We start from the raw sequence: 13,960 nt of genomic DNA on the forward strand, positions 1-13,960 counted from the left end.
TATCTGGAGGGTAGGGGCAGTCTCTTTTGTTAGGTCTATTACAAGATTCTGGTGCACCCAGGACAGCGTGGCATAGGAGAAATAATCAGGTAGCCTGTTTGAATGATTACTGTATGGGTTAGAAGACGAATCCAGAGTTGGAAGCACTAGATTTGAATCTGGTCTCTACTACATGAAGGTGTGACTGATCATTTAATCTCTCCTCTCCTCTCCTCCTTTCCCCCCTCCCCTCCCCTCCCCTTCTCCTTTTCTTTCTCTCTCTCTCTTTTTTTTTTTTTTGAGACGGAGTCTCGCTCTGTCACCCAGGCTGGAGTGCAGTGGCCAGATCTCAGCTCACTGCAAGCTCCACCACCCAGGTTCACGTCATTCTCCTGCCTCAGCCTCCTGAGTAGCTGGGACTACAGGCGCCCGCCACCTCGCCCTGCTAGTTTTTTGTATTTTGTAGTAGAGACGGGGTTTCACCGTGTTAGCCAGGATGGTCTCGATCTCCCGACCTCGTGATCCGCGCGTCTCGGCCTCCCAAAGTGCTGGGATTACAGGCGTGAGCCACCACGCCCAGCCTCTCTTTTTTTTTTATATATATTTTTTGAGACAGAGTTCCGTTCTGTCACTCAGACTGGAGTGCAGTGGTGCAATCATGGCTCACTGCAGTCTTACCTTCTGGTGTCAAAAAATCCTGCCTTAGCCTCCAGAGTAGCTGGGACTACAGGCACATGCCACGATGTCCAACTAATTAAATTTTTTTTCTTTTCTTTTTTTTTTTTTTGAGACAAGAGTCTCACTCTATCGCCTAGGATGGAGTGCAGTGGCGCAATCTTGGCTCACTGCAACCTCTGTCTCACGGGTTCAAGCAATTCTTCTGCCTCAGCCTCCTGACTAGTTGGGATTACAAGTGCATGCCATCACGCCCGGCTAATGTTTGTATTTTTAGTAGAGACGAGGTTTCACCATGTCAGCCAGGCTGGTCTCAAACTCTTGACCTCAGGTGATCCACCTGCCTTGGCCTCCCAAAGTGCTGGGATTACAAGTGTGAGCCACCGTGCCTGGCCTAATTAAATTTTTTTTCTTTTTCTTTTTTTGTAGAGACAGGGTCTCACTATGTTACCCAGGCTGGTCTCAAACTCCTGGGCTCAAGTGATCCTCCTGCCTTGGCCTCCCATAGTGCTGAGGTTACAGGTAGCCTCTGTTTTCTTATCTCTAAATTAAGGATAATAATATTTATCCTAAGTAATCTAATATTTATTGTGTCCTTACTATGTGACAGTCACTTTTCTTTTTTTTTTTTTTTTGGAGACGGAGTCTCGCTCTGCCGCCCAGGCTGGAGTGCAGTGGCCGGATCTCGGCTCATTGCAAGCTCCGCCTCCCAGGTTCACGCCATTCTCCTGCCTCAGCCTCCCGAGTAGCTGGGACTACAGGCGCCCGCCACCTTGCCCGGCTAGTTTTTTGTATTTTTTTTTTTGTAGAGACGGGATTTCACCGTGTTAGCCAGGATGGTCTCGATCTCCTGACCTCGTGATCCGCCCGCCTCGGCCTCCCAAAGTGCTGGGATTACAGGCTTGAGCCACTGCGCCCGGCCGACAGTCACTTTTTTAAGTGCTTTAAGTGTGTCAGCTCATTTAATTATCATGCCACTCCTAAGATGCCAATGCTAGTATAAGCCTCATTTTTCAGATGGGAGCACTGGGTTCAGGAGTGTTCAGAGATGTTAAGTAACTTGTTGCAGGTCACATAGTAAAGAAAGGAAGAGCAGGGTTTTAAGCCCAGGTAGTCTAGCCCCAGTAACTTACACTCTTAACTACTGTGCTATAATGCCTGTGTGGTTTACAAATTCATGGTGTATGAGGAGCAAATGAATGGATGTATATGAAAATACTCTTTTATTTTCTTTTTTTTGAGACAGAGTCTTACTCTGTTGCCCAGGCTGGAGGGCAGTGGTGCGACTCTGGTTCACTGCAACCTCTGCCTCCCGGGTTCAAGTGATTCTCCTGCCTCAGCCTCCCGAGTAGCTGGGATTACAGGTGCATGCCACCACACCTGGCTAATTTTTGTATTTTTAGTAGAGATGAGGTTTCACCATGTTGGTCAGGCTTGTCTCGAACTCCTGACCTGAAGTGATGCACCCACCTTGGCCTCCCAAAGTGCTGGGATTACAGGCATGAGCCACTGTGCCCAGCCTGAAAATACTTTTGTAAATGTAAGACATACTGTACTACTGTTATTTATAAAGGGCAGTCAGTAAATGCTTTAGTTGAATTATGAGGCGGCACAAAAATTTCAATATTTACATTCTTATGATGCTTTAGGCTTTTCAAAGTGCTTTCATGTAGCTGATCCCTTCTGGATAACAAGCCACTCTAAATCCATTTTGGAACAGGCAAGACATAAATAAATATTGGCAAGCTGAGTAAACAGGCTTAGAGATGTTTAACACCTTGCTCTGGGCAAAAAGTGAATCAAACCTAGCCAAGACTGGCATCTAAGTGGTCTGACTCCTAGCCAGTGTTTCTTCAGTTTTATTTTTTGTTGTTGCTCTTTGTTAAATTGTTGTTATTAGTGCTATTCATTTATTTTAGAGATGGAGTCTCGTTCTGTTGCCTAGGCTGCAGTGCAGTGGTGTGATCTCGGTTCACTGGGACCTCTGTGATTTTCAAGTGATTTTCCTGCCCTAGCCTCCCGAGTAGCTGGGATTACAGGTGCGCGCCACCACACCTGGCTAATTTTTGTGTTTTTAATAGAGATGGGGTTTTGCCATGTTGGGAAGGCTGGTATTGAACTCCTGACCTCAGGTGATCTGCCGGCCTTGGTCTCCCAAAGTAATCACGATGGGATTACATGTGTAAGCCACTGTGCCTGGCCTATTCTTGTTAAATTGAAGCAGTTCTCAATAGTAAACAAAACCATAAAAATAATAATATTTGGCCAAGCACAGTGGCTCATGCCTGTAATTCCAGCACTTGGGGAGGGTGAGGTGGGAGGATCACTTGAGCCCAAGAATTCCAGACCAGCTTGGGTAACATAGCAAAACCCCGTCTCTACAGAAAAGAAATACAAAAAAAAAATTTAAAAAAATTAGGTGGGCATGTTGGTATGCACCTGTAGTCCCAGCTACTCAGGAGCCTGAGGTGGCTCAATATACACTTTTGCAAGCTCATTTTATAACATTGTTTTAGAACATTTCTTTTTAAAGTCTGCCATACTATAATAATAAAGTTTTCATTTTACTGGTAACATAGTATTCCCTTTTATTGATGTGCTGTAATTTATTTATCTGGAATTAGGGGTTATGTTTGAGAAGACCGGGAGTAAGCCTTCCTAGACTTAAATCGCTAGCTGTGGAAACCAAAGATCCCAAGATAATGTGACTATGCTACATACTGGGGCAATTGCTTTTATTTATTTATTTTATTCATTCATTTAAAAGATGAAGAGGTAGGGTGTGGTAGCTCATGCCTGTAATCTCAGTCCTTGGGAGGCGGAGGCAGGTGGATCACCTGAGGCCAGGAGTTCGAGAGCAGCCTGACCAACATGGAGAAACCCTGTCTCTGCTAAAAAATACAAAATTAGCACGGTGTGGTGGCGCATGCCTGTAATCCCAGCTACTCGGGAGGCTGAGGCAGGAGAATCGCTTGAACCCGGGAGGCTGAGGCTACAGTGAGCCGAGATTGCGCCATTGCACTCCAGCTTGGGCGAGAAGAGTGAAATTCTGTCTCAAAAATAAAAGTAAAATAAATAAATAAATAAAAGATGGGGTCTCACTATGTTGGCCTGGGCTGTTCTCAAACTCCTGGGATCAAGTGATCCTCCCACCTTGGCCTCCCAAAGTGCTAGGATTACAGGCGTGAGTCACTGTGCCCAGCCGGGGCAACTGCTTTTAATTTTAGTTGCATGGAAGAAGGGTTTGGTACTAAGATAAATGGGCTGGGCATGGTGGCTCACGCCTGTAATCCCAGCACTTTGGGAGGCTGAGGTGGGTAGGTCATGAGGTCAAGAGATCAAGACCAGCCTGGCCAACATGGTGAAACCCTGTCTCTACTGAAAACACAAAATACAAAAAAATACGCGAGAATCACTTGAACCCAGGAGGTGGAGGTTGCAGTGAGCTGAGATCGCGTCACTGCACTCCAGCCTGGCGACAGAGCAAGACTCCACCTCAAAAACAAAAACAACAAAAAAAGGGAAATGTAAGTAAAAAAAATACTGAAAAAGAGTTTATTTTTTAATGTTTAAAACTCTTTAACGCTCTGCACTTGGCATGGTAGCAAAAAAGCTCTTTCTTCCTTAGGTAGCTGGCTTAATTTTTCTTTTGTGGTTCACAATGATGTACATTTAAATTTGACCTCTAAGCAATTTTTGTGGTGTTCCAAACGGAATACTTTAGCTAACTCTACTTTGCAACCTGCAAACTTCTTATGTGGAAACCCCAAACTAAGTTTGGCCTGTGTTCCCTACATACCTCAGAGGAAATTGTGTTTTGGCTTCGTTCCACTATTTACTAGCCTTGTAGTCCAGGGTTGCACCGTACAGTAGCAGCGTGGCAGAGGATCTGAATTCCGTAAACATTCTGTTCTTTAAACCACTCGTTGGTGGCTGACTCCACCCTGAGAGTGTAGGTGTGTGTGTAGGTGGGTGGGTAGGTAGGGGTGGTGGAAGTTGGTGGTACCCTATGCTAATTTATAAAATGGCACTCTGACCTGGCGCGGTGGCTCATGCCTGCAATCCCAGCACTTTGGGAGGCCGAGGTGGGCGAATCACCCGAGGTCAGGAGTTCGAGACCAGCCTGGCTAACATGGTGAAACCTCATTTCTACAAAAAATACAAAAAATTATCTGGGCATGGTGGCGCATACCTGTGTAGTCCCAGCTACTTGGAAGGCTGAGGCAGGACAATCGCTTGAACCCAGGAGGCGGAGGCTACAGTGAGCCGAGATCACATCATTACACTCCAGCTTGGGCAACAAGAGGAAACTCTGTCTCAAAAAAAAAAAAAAAAAAAAAAAAAGGCCGGGCACGGTGCCTTACGCCTGTAATCCCAGCACTTTGGGAGGCCGAGGTGGGTGGATCATGAGGTCAGGAGATCGAGACCACCTTGGCTAACACGGTGAAACCCCATCTCTACTAAAAATACAAAAAATAGTCGGGCACGGTAGCGGGGACCTGTAGTCCCAGCTATTCGGGAGGCTCAGGCAGGAAAATGGCGGGAACCCGGGAGGCGGAGCTTGTAGCGAGCCAAGATCCGGCCACTGCACTCCAGCCTGGGCGACAGAGTGAGACTCCGCCTCAAAAAAAAAAAAAAAAAAAAAAAAAAAAAGGCACTCTTTAACAGAACCCCTTTTAGCCAAGTCAGTTTCTTGGAGCCTGTTTCTCCTTATTTGTAAAGCTAAGTTACTTATGTTTGACTAGCCTGACTCAGGAGGTTGTCCAGAGGGTCAGATTAGATTACACACATGAAAGTGCCTCATGAACAATGTGATATCAATATTTAATAATAAAAATGATAATTATTATCGCACCCATGGCCTCATTTCTTTCCAGCCACTTGGCATGCCCCCGTAGTTCAGGGACAAAATTGTACAGATGGGCCTGCTTGGTTCAACTTTTTTCGTGTGTTTTTGAGACAGGGTCTCACTCTGTCGCCCAGGCTTGGCTAACTGCAACCCCTGCCTCCGGGGTTCAAGCGACTCTCCTGCCTCAGCCTTCCAAGTAGCTGGGTTTACAGGTGCCCACCGCCATGCCTGGCTAATTTTGTATTTTTAGTAGAGATGGAGTTTCACCATGTTGGCCAGGCTGGTCTCGAACTTCCGACCTTGGGAGATCCGCCCGCCTCAGCCTCCCAAAGTGCTGGGATTACAGGCGCGAGCCATTGCGCCGGCCTACTTAGAGCAATTTTTGTAAAGTATTTTGAATCCGTGCATGAAAATGACTAAGGAAAAAGGTGCAACCTTCTCTCTATGACACCCAGGTCCTAAACTCAAGATTTGTGGTTAGTTCTGGGCAGGCTGGTGGCTCACACCTGTCATCTCCACACTTTGGGAGCCCGAGGCAGGCGGATCACCTGAGGTCAGGAGTTCAAGACCAGCCTGGCCAACATAGCGAAACACTCTCTTTATTAAAAATGCAAATATTAGCCGGCTGCGGTGGTGGGAGCCTGTAATCCCAGCTACTTGGGAGGCTGAAGCACGAGAAATTGCTTGACCCCGGGAGGCAAAGGTTGCAGTGAGCCGGGATGCCGCCCCTGCACTCCAGCCTGGGCAACAGAGCGAGACTGTCTAAAAAAAAAAAAAAAAAAAAAAAAAAAAAAAAAAAAAAAAAAAAAAATTGTGCAGTTGGTTCTGTTCTGTTTGGCACCCAGCCTGGTGCTGTGTTGTATTGTACTTTGTTGCCAATCTAGCGGAAGGATTTTGGTCTACGTAGGTCACCTTTACTTTAAACAGGCCAAGGTATCAGGCCCCCTTTACGTTCACACGGAAAAGACTCGCGTCATATGTTAGTAATTATTTATCAGGTTAGGAACTGTCTGGTTAGACTTTCTTTGGCCCTGGTCATTAATTCATGGAGTCATAGACCGAAAGCCCATTCCGTAAGGGTTTCAGCTAACATGAGTCCAAGTCTTCTTTCTACATACGAGGAAACTGAATCCCTGGAGTTTAAGTGACTTGAGCTGTGCATGAACCGCGGTACTGGGCGTGGAATCCATTCTTGTGAGTCATCCTCTTAACTCTTCGTAAAATATGTTGCAAAGACACCATAAAACCATAGAATACCACCTGGAGCATGCTCCTTCAGTTAAAAAGAAAGCAAAAATCTTACAGGAGACAGCAAAGAGTTTGGGATGCCCGTGGATGAACACCATTTCATCCCTGCTATCTTCTCCGCCCCCACCTGCCTCGCCTGCTCCCACTTCCTGGACTACCTGACCTAGCTCCGCCTCCTCCAGGTGGCCCCACCGCTTCCTGGTAGCCCAGCCCCTCCCCCGCCTCCCGCCAAGCGGAACCAATGTCTGTCCCCTCTGGGGTCGGCCGGATCTTTCTCGCTCAGACTCTTCGCAGCGGTGACTCGGCAGCAGCGTCTCGCGTCATCAGTGACAGCCCTGACCCTTGCTACGCTTTGCGTCGCTCTGCCAGAAGAAGTCGCCTCCTCCTTGGCAAATAGTCCTCCGCAGGGTCCGAGTTCTTGGTTAATCCGAGAGGAGAGGCACGAGAAGTTGCAGTGCAGGGACACGGAAGCGACTAGACGAGGAGGCCAGGGAGCGAAGTTTCCTCAATAGTGTGTGAAGTTAGTTAAAAACTCTCTTCTTCCTTAGGATCCCTCCGCCTGCAGTAGCAGTGGTGAGGCCGAGGGAGCCGCCATTTTGGATGTTCGGTTCCTGCTGCCACTGCTGCCGCCGCCCCCGGAGCTGCTGGTTTCATTCGAGGTTTCGGGCCGGTGAGTGTCACTGGCGGCACTTAGAGCATATTGCTGCTTTTGCCCCGCCGCTGGCGCGGGCGCTCGACCGGAAGCTTCCTTTCAGTTTCAGGGGTCCGGTCCCAGGCTGTGGGTGTTGAGAAGAGAGGACAGAGAGGCTGGGCCAGGAGGGGCCGGGAGCCCCAGGGGCTGCTCCGACTTCTGGAGGGCCGACCCCGAGGCCTCGGACCGGGAGGTTCCGCGCGCAGCGGTGTTCCGGGTAGTGGCGTTGCCCCGCGGGTACGGGCCTCCTTGAACCTTTGACTTTCTCAGGCTGCGATCTTTGAGGGCTCATTCAGGGAGCCTGGGGTTTAGCGCGGCGGGCCCCACCCCCGCGTGTCTTCTCTGAGCCACGTACCAGCGTTCTTGTGTCTTGTACCCGTGTCAGGTCTCTCAGATAACTCTCAGCATTTCCAAATGCCCAGTTAATCGCTGCCTGCTCCTGCAGTGCCGTCCTCTCGGAACCAGACATCGGCCTCGCCTCTCTCTAACCTTCCAACCAACTTCTTTCCCAATTTTCCGCGCGCGTGTGTGTGTGTGTTTGTTGTTGTTTTGTTTTTTTCAGCCTACCTGCGAGTGTACTGTTTACCCTTTTCTCAGCTCCTGGGCCTGCGGAGGTCAGCGTCTAATAATTCTCCCGGGCTTCCTGATTGCCTGAAAGAGTCGGGACGATTCAGTTGATTGTTTCCCGGTTAGGAGACTTGGTGTAGGAGATCCATCGAAACACTCGCTCAGAGTGTGCTTCAGCAGTAATGTTTATGAGGCAGATTAAATGGCTTTTGGGAGGCGGGAGCTGTCAAATGTTTTCTCATTTGTGGATTCCCTCCCTGTGCTGAACACTTAGCTTTTTGGTACTCACTGACACTTGTGTGGTGTTTTTTTTTTTTTTTTTATCCTCCCCTATTACATATCCCTGAGCATGGAAATCTGTCCATGGAGAAAAATATTAATCTGAGGTAGGTAGAAAGGAGAGTTGGGCTGCTTTACAGTGATTCGTTAACCGAGGAGAGGAGTTAGTGCTTTCTTAGTGACCTTAACTTTGAGGTGTTTGTACAGTAATGATCTTTGCTGACTGATTCTAAAAAATACTTGTAATGACTTCATGTATTGGGTTTTTCTGGGGATAGTTGAATTTTAAATATTCACTTCCACCCTTCCCTAGAATACTTGTCAAATACCTAAGTTGTCATACAGCCTAACTTTCAAGTTTGAAAAATATGAACCCTCTAAGTACTAGTAATCTAGTCACTTTTATTCTAAAAGCATGTTTGCAGTCTAGCATGCTTGAATGAAAAGTATTTCTTTGTTTTAATTTTTATTATTATTATTATTTTTTGAGACGGAGTCTGGCTCTGTCTCCAGGCTGGAGTGCAGTGGCACGGTCTCGGCTCACTGCAACCTTCGACTCACTGCAACCTACGCCTCCTGGATTCAAGCAATTCTCCTGCCTCAACCTCCCAAGTAGCTGGGACTACAGGTGCACGCTGCCACGCCCGGCTAATTTTTTGTTGTTGTTGTATTTTAGTAGAGATGGGTTTCACCATGTTGCCCAGGCTGATCTCGAACTCCTGAGCTCAGGCAATCTGCCCACCTTGGCTTCCCAAAGTGCTAGGATTACAGGCGTGAGCCACGGTGCCTGGTGAATAAAAAGTATTTCACAGTAATTCACTGATATATTTCCTACGTTTCAAGTTAGGCGAGTGTGATTGAATCACCCTTATTTCATCTCAGCCTGGGTTTTTACATCTGCAAAAGAGAAGTTAACTTATTTGAGATCACAGTCTAGTGGATGAAATTTAAATTTATAACTTGAACTGAGTCAAGCTTTTTAATACTGCTAAGCCACATATATAGATGCATTATTCTTATCAGGTTATTGAAATGAGATTGTAGGTAAATTCCTGTATAGGTCATATGATGTCTCAGGAGAAAACAGTATTTTCAGTGTAAATACTCAGTGATCTTGTTACTTGTTTTAAGGAGATTTTTCAAAAACATGTTAGTTACTATTAGATATGTGAGTTCTGTATTACCCTGAAGCTATGTAATTTTCTCTTTTGGTTTAAAGGAACTGTCAAACACTGAACACCTATGTAATGATCGCTCATTTACTAAGTATGCCCTTGCAGTTACTACTGAAATGTGCCATTTCTGACTTAGACTTTTCAAGTAAGGTGTTAGCAGAGCTATCACATAGATGTTAGTTAACTCAGTGTTTTTCATGCTTTAATATGTTGGTATTTAAATGTCATTCAGGCGGGTGCTCTGTGGCTCATGTTTGTAATCCCAACATTTTGGGAAGTGGAAGGTGGATCCCTTGAGCCCAGGAGTTAGAGGCCAGCCTGGGCAACATAGTGAGACTCTGTCTCTACCAAAATATTTTAAAATATTAAACTTTTAAAAATTCATTCTTAGATAGTTTGCATTCACTGGGGGAAGGGTCCTTTTGCCCTAACAAATTCCTAGCAAAGTGTTGTTTAGTGCATCATTGATCAGTGCATATTTGAATATCTGCTTTGTGTTTAGGAAACCTCCGTTTCTTTTGGGAGCAGTTGCTTATTCTTTGGTCTGACCTCTGTCATTGTTAGCAGTTCTAGATTTGAGGGCAGATTTTAGAGTGAAACTATAAAGTACAGAAATTGCCAGGAATGCCTTGGTGATATTTCACCCCAGTGTTTATTTTAAAAAGGAGTTTTAAAAATCAGTGGTATGCAAACCAAAACCAACTTCTTTATGATTTATAAAAACTCTTATTTTTTATTATTTTTATTGTTTGAACAGGGTCTCACTCTGTTGCCCAGGCTGGAGTGCAGTGGTCTCTGCTCACTGCAGCCTGTACCTCCTGGGCTCAAGCAATCCTCCTGCCTCAGCTCTCCACATAGCTGGGACTACAGGCTTGTTCTACCACGCAGGGCTAATTTTTGTATTTTTTGTATTGATAGTATTTTGTCATGTTGCGCAGGCTGGGCTCAAGCAATCCTCTTGCCTTGGCCTCCCAAACAAAGTGCTGGGATTACAGGTGTGAGCCACCTCACCTGGCCAAAACTCTTTAATTTATACAAATTTAAAAAATTGAATGAGTATTTTCCAAGAGATTATTTTTAATTTAAAAAGTTGAATTGGCAACCTACATACCAAAACACATTTTCCACAATGCTTAATCCCCTTATTTGCATTTGACGAGGATTTTAAAATTTTGTGTATATAGCAGGACTTAATTGCTATCAAAACTTTAAAACTCTTACTTAGAGCTTCAGAAAATTAAGTGCTTGTAATTTAGTCTATCCTTGCTTCATGAATTGTTTTCAGTTCTTGTTGTTTTGTTTTGTTTTTTGAGACAAAGTCTTGCTCTGTCTCCCAGCCTGGAGTACAGTGGCTGGATCTCGGCTCACTGTGCAACCTCCACCTCCTGGATTCCAGTGATTTCTGCTGCTTCAGCCTCTCAAGTAGCTGGGGTTACAAGCGTACGCCACCATGCCCAGCTGATTTTTGTATTTTTAGTGGAGATGGGGTTTCACCATGTTGGCTAGGCTGGTCTCGAACTCCTGACCTCAAGTGATGCACCCACCTTGGCTTCCCAAAGTGCTGGGATTATAGGTGGGAGCCGCTGTGCCCAGTCTGTTTTCAGTTCTTGATTTTGGCTTTCTTTATTCTCTGTTGCTTTTACTCAGTTTCTAATGCAGAATAGTGTTGAAAGTAGCAAACAATTTTTTTTCCAACTCTTCTCAGCTTATAACTAACAAGCAATTTTATTTTTATTGATTTATTGATTGAGACGGGTTCTCACTGTTTCACCCAGGCTGGAGTGCAGTGGTACAATCTCAGCTCACTGCAGCCTCGACCTCCTCCCAGGTTCAAGTGATCCTCTCACTTCGGCCTCCTAAGTAGCTGGGACTGTAGGCATGTGCTGCTGGATTTATTATTATTTTTTTGTATAGACGGGGTTTCGCCACATTCCCCAGGCTGGTTTCGAATTCCTGGGCTCAGGAGGTCCTCCCACCTCTGCCTCACAAAGTGCTGGTATTAAAGGTGTGAGCCACCATGCCTTGCCCACAAGCAATTTTAAACTTAAGAGAGTAGGCTGGTGCAGTGGCTCATGCCTGTAATCCCAGCACTTTGGGAGGCCGAGGCAGGCGGATCACTTGAGGTCAGGAGTTTGATACCAGCCTAGTCAACATGATGAAATCCCATCTCGACTAAAAATAAAAAAGTTAGCCAGGCATGGTGGTGTGCATCTGCATTCCCAGCTACGTGGGAGGCTGAGGCAGGAGGATTGCTTGAACTGGGAGGTGGAGGTTGCAGTGAGCTAAGATCGTGCCACTGCACTCCAGCCTGGGTGACAGATGGAGGCTCTGTCTCAAAAAAAAAAAAAAGAAAAAAAAATTAAGATAGCCTATAGGTTTATATAATCTTTTGTATTTCTTGGCTTACAGGTTTTGAAATTATCTTTGTTGGCCGGGTGGCTCACGCCTGTAATCCCAGCACTTTGGGAGGCCGAGGTGGGTGGATCATGAGGTCAGGAGATGGAGACCATCCTGGCCATCATGGTGAAACCCCATCTCTACTAAAAAATACAAAAATTAGCTGAGCATGATGGTGCATGCCTATAGTCCCAGCTACTCGGGAGCCTGAGGCAGGAGAATCACTTGAACCCGGGAAGTGGAGGTTGCAGTGAGCTACTCCAGCCTGGGGACGGAGCAAGACTCCGGCTCCAAAAAAAAAAAAAAAAAATCTTTGTCTAAGTGTAGTAGCATTTTTCCAGTTGCCTTTTTGTATAGAAAATTTTATTTCAATGAGGTCAAGAAAGAGAAAAGAGAAAAAAAGAGTTGTCTTTTTTTTTTTGAGACGGAGTCCCCCTCTGTTGCGCAGGCTGGAATGCTGCACTGGAGCGATCCCCGCTCACTGCAACCTCTGCCCCCGGGTTCAAGCAATTCTCCTGACTCAGCCTCCCAAGTAGTTGGGACTACAGGTATGCGCCACCATGCCTGGCTAATTTTTGTGTTTTTAGTAGAGACGAGTCTCACTCTGTCGGCCAGGCTGATCTCGAATTCCTGGGCTCAAGTGATCCACCAGCCTTGGCCTCCCAAAGTGCTGGGATTACAGGTGTGAGTGCGGTGTCATTTTTACTTTAAAGATACATGTGAAGTTTTTTCTTCACTGACAAAGTAACACAATACACTTAATATGGCATGAGTTTTGGTTGCTGAAGAAACTGGTTAAAGTTTGAAGGGTCCAGAAGTGGGAGAAAAAAAACATACTTGACAAATGTGTTGAGTCAGCATTAACACTTTAGCATAAAAGGGCAAGGTTTAGGATGAGATGATTGAAATGAAAAATGCTTTTTTTCACTAGGTACTCGGAAATTTTACTTTTAAAAAAAGCCTACTCAGACCATTGGAGAAATTTGATTAGTAAATTATAAATGTTGTTGGCAAGAAATTAAGTAGGTTTAGAAGGAAGAAGGCAGTTTTTTAAAAGATGAGGAAAAAATACATGTGATTTTTGTAACTTATAAATAATTAAAAACATCTTATTTTTATTTACTTTTTTGAGACAGGGTCTCACTCTGTCACCCAGGCTGGAGTGCAGTGGTGCCATCTTGGCTTACTACAGCCACCACCTCCCGGATTCCTGCAATTCTCATGCCTCAGCCTCCCTAGTAGCTGGGACTGCAGGCATCTGCCACCACACCTGGCTAATTTTTGTATTTTTAGTAGAGACGGGGTTTTGTCACGTTGGCCAGGCTGGTCTCGAACTCCTGACCTCAGGTGATTCACTTGCTTCAGCCTTGCAAAGTGCTGGGATTATAGGCATGAGCCCCTGAACCTGGCTGAAATATTTTAAATATTTCAAAGATATGTAAAGATGTTACACGTTTTCTAAACCTAAAAATAAACTTCACTGGCCAGGCCTGGTGTCTCATGTCTGTAATCCCAGCACTTTGGGAGGCCAAGTCGGAAGGATCACTTGAGGACAGGAGTTCAAAACCAGCCTGGGAAACACAGTGGAACCCTGGCTCTACAAATTTTTTTTTTTTTCTTGAGACAGAATCTCCCTCGGTCACCCAGGCTGGAGTGCAGTGGTGCGATCTCGGCTCACCTCAACCTCCGCCTCCTGGGTTCAAGTGATTCTCCTGCCTCAGCCTCTGAAGTAGCTAGTATTACAGGTGCCCACCACCATGCCCAGTTAATTTTTGTACTTTTAGTAGAGATGGGGTTTCACCATATTGGCCAGGCTGGTCTCCTCGGGTGATCCACCCTCCTTGGCGTCCCAAAGTGCCGGGATTACAGGCATGAGCCACCGTGCCTGGCCCCAAATTTTTAAAAGTAGCTGGATGTGGTGTGCCAGTAGCCTTAGCTGCTTGGGAGGCTGAGGCAGGAGGATCACTTGAACCCAGGAGTTCAGGGCTGCAGTGAGCTAGGACTGTGCCATTGCACTCCAGCATGGGTGACAGAGATAGACTATCTCAAAAAAAAAAAAAAAAGTAAAAAACACTTCTTTTTCTTCTTTTTATGACTGAA

The 13,960-nt window shown here is 45.8% G+C and overlaps 2 protein-coding genes across 3 annotated transcripts in view; one reads left to right on the forward strand and one right to left on the reverse strand.

The window, feature by feature from the left end:
• The window catches only part of IST1 (IST1 factor associated with ESCRT-III), a 413,363-nt gene that overhangs the window by 113,094 nt on the left and 286,309 nt on the right, over window positions 1-13,960 (reverse strand). The gene's annotated exons all lie outside the window — the stretch shown is intronic.
• The window catches only part of AP1G1 (adaptor related protein complex 1 subunit gamma 1), a 90,397-nt gene continuing 83,423 nt past the window's right edge, over window positions 6,987-13,960 (forward strand). The window contains exon 1 of one of the 2 annotated variants that reach the window (XM_050772695.1): window positions 6,987-7,421. The gene's annotated coding sequence lies outside the window, so the exon portion shown is untranslated. The remainder of the gene's footprint in view (window positions 7,422-13,960) is intronic. The other variant, XM_050772696.1, reaches the window with a different exon arrangement.

The sequence above is a fragment of the Macaca thibetana genome, chromosome 20 (assembly GCF_024542745.1).
Source record: "Macaca thibetana thibetana isolate TM-01 chromosome 20, ASM2454274v1, whole genome shotgun sequence".
NCBI lineage: Eukaryota > Metazoa > Chordata > Mammalia > Primates > Cercopithecidae > Macaca > Macaca thibetana.